General features: G+C 40.5%; 1 protein-coding gene across 2 annotated transcripts in view; it reads right to left on the bottom strand.

Moving 5' to 3' along the window:
- Positions 1-6,679: 6,679 nt before the first annotated feature.
- The window catches only part of khdrbs3 (KH domain containing, RNA binding, signal transduction associated 3), a 71,764-nt gene continuing 67,930 nt past the window's right edge, over positions 6,680-10,513 (bottom strand). For both annotated transcript variants that reach the window (XM_086015215.1, XM_086015216.1), the window contains exon 10: positions 6,680-10,378. The gene's annotated coding sequence lies outside the window, so the exon portion shown is untranslated. The remainder of the gene's footprint in view (positions 10,379-10,513) is intronic.

Raw genomic sequence — 10,513 nt, 5'->3', positions numbered from 1 at the left:
AGCTGAACGGGTACTCTATCCATTAGAATAATCATCTTTTCAGGCTCAAATCAATGACCCGTAAGCGTGTTTAAATGTTTATTTCTTATTGATTGCCAACTCGGCTGGATCCATTGGAACGTACAAAGATGAACTTTCTCCAGCGGCTGTTTGGGAGATGGTAAGAGGAGAGAGATATTTCGTGAGTCTGTTCAAAATAAGGCATTTTTTTCTTTATGATTGTGTTTAAACTTGAAATGCATTCCAGAGGTTGACAATGTATTGTATTAATTTCTGGTCGTACGTCAGACACATGCAATTGTTGTCTGCGTTTACTCAACAATGCAAAGAGTCAAGCCCGATTACAACGTGCGCTGTCATGCACACTTCAGCTTGCCTTAACTTTGCCTTTTGTGCTCAGAGAAAGAGACATTGTGCCTCGCTGAGGGCTTCAGTCAGACTTGGCGTCCACCGCACGCAGGGACGGCCCGAGAAGTCTGTCGAGCGGCCACATGGCAACCTCCACAGGGGCTGTAGTGGCTGGGTTTGGTTTTTCCCGCGCCAGCCAGCGGCGGCACAGCTGTAGCAGCGTGGTGGCGGTGGCTGCGGTGGTCGGGCAGCGGGGGCCCTGTGGTGTCCTCCAGCTCCAATTAAGTCCCAGCCGGTCCAGCGCGGCTGCCTTCCTTCGGGTAGAGCGCTTGCCTGACGCTGATGTGGCGCTACAGCAGCCGAAGGGGAGGGCAGCGGGAAGTGCTACCTTTGAGGCAATGCCAATAAGTGGCTGCACCCCTGTCAACCTTGCCTTCATTTCATGCTGCCATGGCAACGGATTTGGGTCTCGAGGCTTGGTTGGTGGGTGGGGGGGGGGGGACATGGGTCACATTTGCTCTCATGTCTCACTATTTCTGTGCACAGATGCAATGATGCAACATGAGTCTTTGGATGCTTTGTACACTCACATGCCCAAAAGAATGCTTATTAGTTCACTTAAGATGCTACAGCTGAAACTTTTCATGTTGTGCAACCTATAAAATAATGCCTTAATCATTCCGTAGATGTCTTTAATTAAATCTGCCGGGGTTGCAGATGGGGGAAGACATCTATTGGGACATCTATTGAGAGGTGGAAGACACCTATTGAGAGGGTTTTTTTATTTGTATAAATATCATTAATCATCATTGGGTGTATATATATATATATATATATATATATATATATATATATATATATATATATATATATATATATATATAGCCAAACTAAATGCTGCAAACAATATTTTTGACTAAGTGAAACTCCTCAATTCACTTCAACATAGTGTAGTTTGAACACAAAAATAGCAAATGGTTGAAAAGGGTCTTTCCTGGGGATAATGGTGAATAATTGTAAATGCCGAAATGCAAATATAATTTCATAGCTCACAATTTACAGAGTTTCCATTTATCCAAATAGAATATTATTTTAACATTTATTCCATCTTTTTTCTTTTTCAGATTACAAAAATTAAACATTTGAAAAACTTTACTGTGTCCTTTACTGACAATTGAGTGTTCATTATTCTGACAATTTACATCACATATATATGAATGCTCAGTTTGACACTTTTCCTGTCTGGTCATCCATCCATTCATTATCCAAACCGCTTATCCTCACGAGGGTCATTTATAACAAAAAGAAAAGAAAAAAAAAAGGGAAAATATTGTCTTGCCTAAACAGACATCAATTGTGAAGCCCAATCTAAGTGTTTAAAAGTTTGTGTCTGTCATGAGGTCAAAGCAGCTTGTTTTTACGGCTTCGTGCTGACTCCATTTGATCGATGAAGAAAACACAGTCAGGCCACAAGCTGTCCTCCGGCAGGCGACCGAATAAGTGACAGCTCTGATTCTCACTCCCTCGCACCGCTGAGCTGCTGGCCTCTGTTCAATGTGCTCATTAACATAAGACAAGTTGCTCTTATAGCAAAGCATGCTGCTTATGAACACAACATTCTTCAACCAGAGAATGCTTTGCTCGTGTTATGACAAAATTGTGAAGATCTGACGCAGGGGCGTTACAAAACATATACGGTGTCGATAATTAATGCGGTGCCGTGGTTGCAATGTATTTTCTCTGCAGAATGTGTGATATGACATAGTTTTAATTTAAATAGCCCATCTGTCTGTAAAGTGTTATCATGTACTGGTCACAGTTAGTTGTTATGATCCATGAAAGGTTTGATGGTTCGGTTTTAGCTATTAGATTAAAGCCATTTTATTTTTAAATTCAACTTTGTTGTTACATGTCTTTTTTCTGCATATTTGTTGCTCACAAGGAACTCAAAAGCTCTCAGCAGGACCGCGAGTGCCTGTTCATGTGTCAACTATCAAATAGGAGCAGACCAGCTGAAGCCTCCCCGAGGGGGACTACAATCTTTTACAATGTTTTCTGGCTCTTTGTTCTTTTGCAATGTTTTCGTTTTTGTCTGTTTAATTACATATGGCGAGAAGCTAATTCCTTATTTGGCATTGAGGTGATTGCATTTCCAGCAAGTGCGAAAGAAAAAGAGGAATTAAAGCTGCGAGCAGCAACGGATGGGCTTTTCCACCCCAAAACCTGTAAGACGTTCTCAAAAGAGTTCGGGGCTTCAGAGTGACTCATCAAACTCATTAAGTGTCATTCTCTACCTGCACATTATAAAAATTAAAAAAAAAAATCAAATTTTTCTAAAATTGGAGTCTCAAATTGATGGTTCATATTTGGTAGCAATCAGACAAAATGTCATGGGCAAGCCATCTTTTTTATAAGAGGGTGTGCACACTTGTGCAACCACAATCTCACATGCGCATTTACGCTTCCCCTCTTGAAGAGAGACAAATTCACACTCATGTTTATCCATAAAACACTTATTGGCAGGATTCCACCTTAGCTTCACTCCCTGATCACCATGCATACCACCACCCGCACTCTCCATTCCAGCAGTTTTGATAATCTTCCTTCCCAAAGTTTGCATTACTTTTGGTCAATCTTTTACTGTACTGTACTGTACTGTACATGATTCCCGCAGCTGTTTTGAACCTATATTCACCATGTAATGTGATAGTACGTAACTACATCGCACTGCAGTTTGTTGTCTATATATTGGCACCGGTTTGCCTTAACTAGATAAAAGGTTGACTAAAATTTAAAAAAACATTCATCTTTCCCCCTTGAGCTGTGACAGCTCACATTAAAGGGGGAGAAAAGCTATGAAATAATGCCATATTTACATAAAAAAATGGCAATTGTACAGGGATGTGTAGACTGTTAATAATATAAGATAAGCATAATAGGAGTCAACGAGATGCTCCATGACAATGAGGTGTGGGGTGGGAGTGCACCCTGAGGCCGTGATCATGAAACAGAGGTGGGATGCGCAGTGGGTGCCCACACGGCGGGCGGGGATGGGAACGTAGCCAGTTCACGTGGAGGCGTGGCTCCTCGGATTAGTCAGCGGGAACATCTGGAAGAACAGGTGGCGCTGCCAAAGAGATGTGAGAGCAGACCCCTCAGATGTGTTTGTGGAATGAAGAGAGGAATGGAAGGTTGAGGGGCGTCAGCCAACATGTGAAAGGGGGAGAACGGCAATGGGTCATGACCCCATTAGCCCCACGTTGCCAATTACTGTATGTCAATGCTGAAGAATTGCTTTATGGTTGATTTTACTGAAGGGTAAAATTAGGACGTAGTTGCCCTGTGAGAGAAGCAAAAGGACCCTTGAGTGTCATTTGGGAAAGTCAAGCGCACAAACATTGTTCTTGCCCCATCTGGATAGAGAGAGAGAATAAAAGTGACCGAGCTAGAGTTTTCCTGTTTGATCAAGCCCAGGTAAGTGCTCCTCCCCTCAAGTCATTCATTACCTCACACAAACGTGACAAATTAACACATGGAGCCTCTTGAATCTGCAGAAGGTTCCACAAAGTTGATTAACAACAGTCCCCCCACACATTATCATCACCATTCCAACAGCTACCCCACACATTAAACGACACTATTGAATTCCACTAAAAATTCATTTGCTCATTGTGCTTACCCAAAAGATGACCCACTATAACATAAAATGATCTCGCAGAACCCAGAGCCACCTGACTTTCTGTCATGGGCAGTTTTTTTTTGTGAGGGGGGGTTGGGGGGTTTTAGAGATGACCATGTGACAGTATTGCCTTGAATTGAGAAGTATCAAAAGGGCACTGAACTCATTTCATATTGCTGTGACTTGAAGTTTTTGAATTCACCGTTGCTACTTGAAGCAATAGCATTACTCCACTATGCCTTACTGTTATTTGCACGACATAATTTAGTCTTGTCTATTTTTTATACAATAGATATTTGCGTTCTATTGTTTAGTCTTTTTATTACACAAACTTGGAGTTACACCCCAAATGTATTGGATTGTACCGCTGTCTCTAATGTAAAGCAAAAATGTTGTGAGATGCAGTGTTTGGATTTATGTTTTTACAGATTTTCTTTTTCCACCTTTGAACTTGTGCTATAGGCTAGCTGTGTATCCTGCCTTGAGTTGCTATGGCAACCAGCTGACTGCCGGCTATAGCTTTAATGTTTAATGGATGTACATGAGAGCCATATTGATCTCCTCATCAAACTGCTGGCGAGAGAGCAAATAGTGGCTTGGCTAAAACTCATTAAAGAAGGCAAGACGTACAAGAAGGGCGTCAACATAATTTTAGACTAATTTACACATGCGAAGAGCTTTATACAGAAATTTTCCTCAGAGTTGATAGACACTGTCAGTATTTATCAAAAATATGAAAATCAGAATTACCCCCCAAAATTTTAATTCGACAAAAATACTTTCGCAATATTTACTCAGCAATACAACGCAGCCATTTTCTCTCTTTTTTTTAAAATTGATTTTTAATACAGTAATGCAGGGGGAAAAAAATCTTATGTTTTTGAGAAAAGTCAGATTGTTACAAAAAAAATGTTTGTAAGATTAAGAGAAAATTTGACAAAATAAGTCAAAATTAGTAGAAAAAAGGTTTTAACGGGGGAAAAAAGTATCTTTCAGGAATAAACGTGTTATGCTGCTAATTTACCTACACATTTTACATCATTTTCTGTGTGATAGAAATATATTATCGTCAGATTTTCTTTTGAATATTCTGACATTATATGTACCTCTGTAAATTACAACTTTTCTATCATAAAATCAAAACTTAATTCATGATCTTGCATATTCTCGGAACTTCAAACTTTTTCTTCAGTCATGTTGCTAATGTTCCTTCTATTTTTTCTGTTCAGTGCAGCAGTGAAACGCCTGCTCACTAACTAACTGACTCACTGACAAACAACCTACGTCAATCAAACCACAACCTACACTGCAGCAGTAATAAAATATTCAGTACGTCAACATGAGTGCTGTATCCTACCTGATATAAGTTGCCAATTTTCATTTTCACAACACACAGGCTTGTCTTTTGGCTACAAAACATTACTTGGAGCTCAAGTCAGCAAACAAAAGGACTTACAAATGAGGGGTGAAAGCAGAAAAAAAAAAGTGTATGAAATCCTTCAGATTTTTTTTCTGTAAGGGAGAAAGCCACAGAGGTCAAAAGGTGCGGGTCTTATCCCGAGGACACTGTGGTTTTTATCTCCTCATCCAACACTGATGTAAGGCTAAAGCCGCTACGTGCTCGGCTTGGTCCCCGTGGGATCACCTCACGAGCCCAGACGAAAAAAAAATCTGCGCCAGTGACAGACTGCAGACGCAGACACTTATGAATGCCGAATGTCGGTTCATCCCGGTTTGCAGCTACACTTTACCCCTTCATGCTGCACCCCGGGGCAAAGGTGGTCACCCCTGACTCATTATTTAGGTTAAAAAATATAAAAATAAAAACACATGCTACTTCTGTCAACTAATTAATATTCATTGAATAAAATGTTTTGGTGTCTTTTATATACTCAAATTACATTTACCTTGGCAAACAATGTGTCCTCCATCGTTGGAGGAAAAACGAAAAGGGAAAATGAATCTTAAAAAGGAAAATAGTAGCACCAACATTGGAAATTTACAAAATATTAATGTTAGCATGAGCAGCATTAGTAGTGAAAAAGAAATAAGCTTGAACAATGAAACGGGAAATATGACAACAATTTGGAAAAACGATTGAACACTAAAAATACATACATATTGAAAAAAATACAGTATATATATATATATATATATATATATATATATATATATATATATATATCACATCTTAGGGGTTCCAGGTAGGACCCCCCTCAAAACATGCTATGTTGAGCATCCACAAAAAGTTACAAAACATTACCAATATTAGCAATAGCAGTAGTGAAAAGGAACAAAGGAAAATCCTGCTACTGTATTGTATGTTTGTATTCGTTGCTGCTCTGCATTAAAGAAGCATTTGTTTGAAGGCCTATGATTAGTGTCTAATTTGTTAGCTTGACTTTTTGCATTACACTATGTTAGCATGAAGATAGCAGACTATCATTTGACAAAATTAAATGGTTTGAATGGTTCATTTAGTTGTGTTAGGAATGTTTAATTCTCTTTTGTTTTGTGTCAGTTATGATAAAAAGCGTGAAGCAAGCACACTTTTCATCCACTTGTAATTCTCATCTTCATTCCCTCAAAGTGATGTTACATGACAGTCTTCCATTTCATGACAGAAAGATAATGAGGACAGGAGCCAATGAATACTGGAAAACAAGTGATTTAATACGATTAAGTGTGATATTGTCTCTCTATGTCATATTTTCACCTTTTACAGGATGGTAAACTGTAGTCATTGCTGAACTGTGCCTTTGGAGTAACAAAACATTGGCATTTCTCTTCAATAGCACAATTATAGGTACATTACTCGCACATTAGCCTAAGATCCATTTAGTGTTGCTCAATGGCTTTTCAAACTTAATGAGCAGGGAATTGAACCACCTGCTGATTGAACACCCAAAACCACCGGCAATAAGCATCCAAGCAGTGGCCGGAGCGAAACTTCATAAACAGCAATTTAAGCCTCGGGAAGAGTAATCTGACTTTTCCCGGGACAAGACAAGTGCATTGATCCTTGTCCTCCTGTTGTTTATTTAGCGCGCCATGCAGCGGTTATAAAAGGTGCAATGGCTGCACGAGGAGCACTTGAAATGCCAAACATGCTCGGCTTAACAGGAAGCAAATGTCATTTAGAAGGTCAGCGTTCCATGAGAGGGGGGGTCGGGGGGTGGTAAAGGTGGTAAGGTAAACACTTTTAACGCGCCTGGTGAAGGTGTCTTTGCAAGATCCACTCAGGCTTACCGGTCTATTCATGGGCTGTTTGCATTATTCGAGTGTTACTTTACAGCTGATTCCAAACATTGTGACACGGGACTGCTTCTGCCTGCCTGAGTGGAAAACATGAATGCAACCTATGGGAACACAAAGCCAAGCTAATACAAAAGCCCAAATCAGGGATTAAAAGCCTAAAGGAGTCATGGTCCACTCCAATGTATTTAATTTACAGCGGAACCTCTAAGGCAGAATGAAGAAGACAATTTCCCATTGGAAATAGTCTGTTCCTGTGTCAAGCGGGAGATTGTGATTATAATTTCATACAATCTTCTCTTAAACTCTTGTGAAAACACAACATCTGTAGCAGTTGATATAAACAGTGAGCTTAACATGAGAACGTCACGTGATCACCAAAAGAAAAAATGTATTGTTGACAAGATTATATACGTACAAACCAAAAGTGATAATACAGCACATGTGAAAGAGACATCGTATGACAATTTAGGACATGATTGTATACAGTTTATACAGTTTGTTTTAAAGCATCATTCCTGTTTATGGTTTTGCATGCCCTCTAAATGTTTTACCAACTTCACATCGACATGATGCATACCACAATTCCCTCAAATAGTGGCAGAAGCCAAGCCACTACTTCTTACAAATAAAAGGCCTCCAACAAAATAGACGCCCCCCTGTCACTGCTATATTATTTATTATTTAGTATCCCTACGTCCTAAGATTTAATTTCACTGCTACTTTAAAGCTAGTGGCAAAGACCACACACAACCGCTCAGTGATTATCATTTGATGTGATGAAAGTGAACATTCTGACGCTCGTCCGTTCCCTCCTCTGTTGCCCCCCTCTTCAGTCAAAGTGTCGTCTTGATCGATCCCTGGCCATCCCACTTTCCACTTAGTGACCCCGGGTCACATGAACACTCACTTCCAAGGAACTTGGACATTGATTCCCCATCAGCACATTAAGAGCCCAACAGTTAATTACAGAACGAAAAGGCAGGGGGTGGCAACTTTACACCTTGAACACGATTAGGAGGAAGTGCACACATCACAATAAAAGCCATTTATTGGAGAGGGAGCAGCGACTTTGTTATATAGGGAGTATAAATGACTTCCAGATTGTTAGGTATGATTTCTTGTTTGTTTACAGGGCATATATCATGGAAAATTCACTTTTCAACTGCTTGTAAGTAAATAGTTGGGTTATTACGGCATTACAGTAGATTTCCGGCGCATACAATTTTGGCTTCCGAAATTCAGAATCTCCACTGATTTGATAACTTTGTGGGGGGGATTTCAGATATCTTGCCAACTACTAGAAGCTGTGCAACATCCACCCTATGACAACAATTGCGTGCAAACATTATTCTGCTCAAGGTCAGAAGAAGAAAATATAGAAAAAGAGGTCAAAAAGCTCATTATTAGTATGTTTATATTTTTTCTGGATTGTCTGGAGACAGCGCGGTAGATTATTGGTTAGTATGTCTGCCTCATAGCTCTGAGGTCTTGGTTTCAAAACGTAGCTGAGGCCATCCCGTGTAGCACTGCTATACAATAAATGTTTGATAACAATTTTCTGTCAAAGACTAATTCACTAATCCATCTTTTATACCAGAGCTTCCAACGTTATTCACATACAAAATGCAAAGCGCTCTCTATGCTAAACACAAGGTTGTTGTAATTGTGACGTACCTTCCTAGATCACGAGCGCCGCTTCAGTCCATAGTAGAACAGTGTGCGGTATTGATCCGGGCTCATACATTCTCAAATACTGTTTGAGAAATTGTCAACGCTACAAAATGGCTACCATACATTCGAGCATGCGACGGACTGTTTAGTTGTGTGGACACAGCTTACTAGGTTTCTCATCAGCACTGCGAATGCTGAATCAATTTCTTTTGATGGTTTAAAAAAATATTTGTCGGGCATCCATCACAATCACGACCTGTCATGTTTGCTCATTAGGTCCCCTGTGTTGTCTCACAACCATCCCATTGTGTCCACGTTGGCCTGAATCGGGGCTGTCGTGGCCTCTGGTAATATAGTGTAAACGCAGCATCATCTCCTTTGTTTGTATGCATTCCAAATCAAACAAGCCCTGTTTACTTTATGGACTCGTACCAGCCTGCTCCAGATAACATTGTCATTTGAAGTCACTTCAGAGAGCCAGGCAGTCCCCGAAGGCGGGAAGGCAGGGATCTAAGCGTCAGGTCGATTGTTATTGTCTGAGGCTCGGCCCGAGGTCTCCTTCGGGCTTCGTCTCCTCTAATGGAAAACCATTGTCTGGCACCCAGGACATAATGCACTGCAACGGAATACGGCCAAGCTTTTGTGGACTTATGCACCAGGCGGAATGTTCAACCTCGCCCCAATTCCCACTGAAAGCTATTTTGGATTTATAACAGCCACTGAAGTCAATTCTCATTAAGAGGTACAAGCAGACCAGACTGCACATGGGTGGTGTTTTCTGACATCAGGATACAGAACTCCAAGGGGGGGGGGGGGGGGATAAAACAGCATAAAAGTGAAAGAAATAGCTGCCTTTTTAACACTCTTAATGAGACTAAACCTCTAAAAGTGTTACAACAATGCAACAATAAGGCACTTATTTATTGATGTAAGTGGGCGTTAATGAGCACACGGCAAGTGTGTGATGTCACTTACAGTACCTTTGCATATAAAGCATCTTTCATTTAGTTTCTCAGCTAATAAGTGGCAGGTAATGTCTAATGGAGGAGTGAGATGACACCCTCCACCCATCTTAATGAAAAGAGCAAGTTCGCAGTCAGTTTAGAGCACTCCTGCGTCTACGGGAACATGCGTACATACAGCGGCCGTGGAAATCTGAGGGAAATGTTCCCAGACAGAACATCCCTAGAGAATGAGGAACTCCATTTGGCTCACGGGTTTACTCTCTCAGTGATGATGTGACTTTTTTTTTTTTTTTTTTTTTTTCAAACCACCGCCCCCTCCTTTTATTGCATCTCAACTTCCCTTGCAGGATTCACCTGTGAACATGTTAGTCCAGCACACTTGTCAACGGGGAGATATAACTTTGTGATCCTTTGTGAGTCTTTTGGGGTTTTATTTTCTTTGTGCTGTTCATCACATCTGTGGGGGGAAATAAAAAGAATGAGCCATCACAAAAGTTAAAATATAAGCAACACTTCATCCACTTCATTGTGCTTTGCAGCATCTACTGTCAGCATAAAGCCATTAACTTCAATATCAAGAAACAAATTGATA

The sequence above is a fragment of the Filicampus tigris genome, chromosome 18, assembly GCF_054856515.1.
Source record: "Filicampus tigris isolate MCC_2025a chromosome 18, RoL_Ftig_1.0, whole genome shotgun sequence".
NCBI classification, from domain to species: domain Eukaryota; kingdom Metazoa; phylum Chordata; class Actinopteri; order Syngnathiformes; family Syngnathidae; genus Filicampus; species Filicampus tigris.
This window is presented reverse-complemented; position numbering and strand designations above follow the sequence as displayed.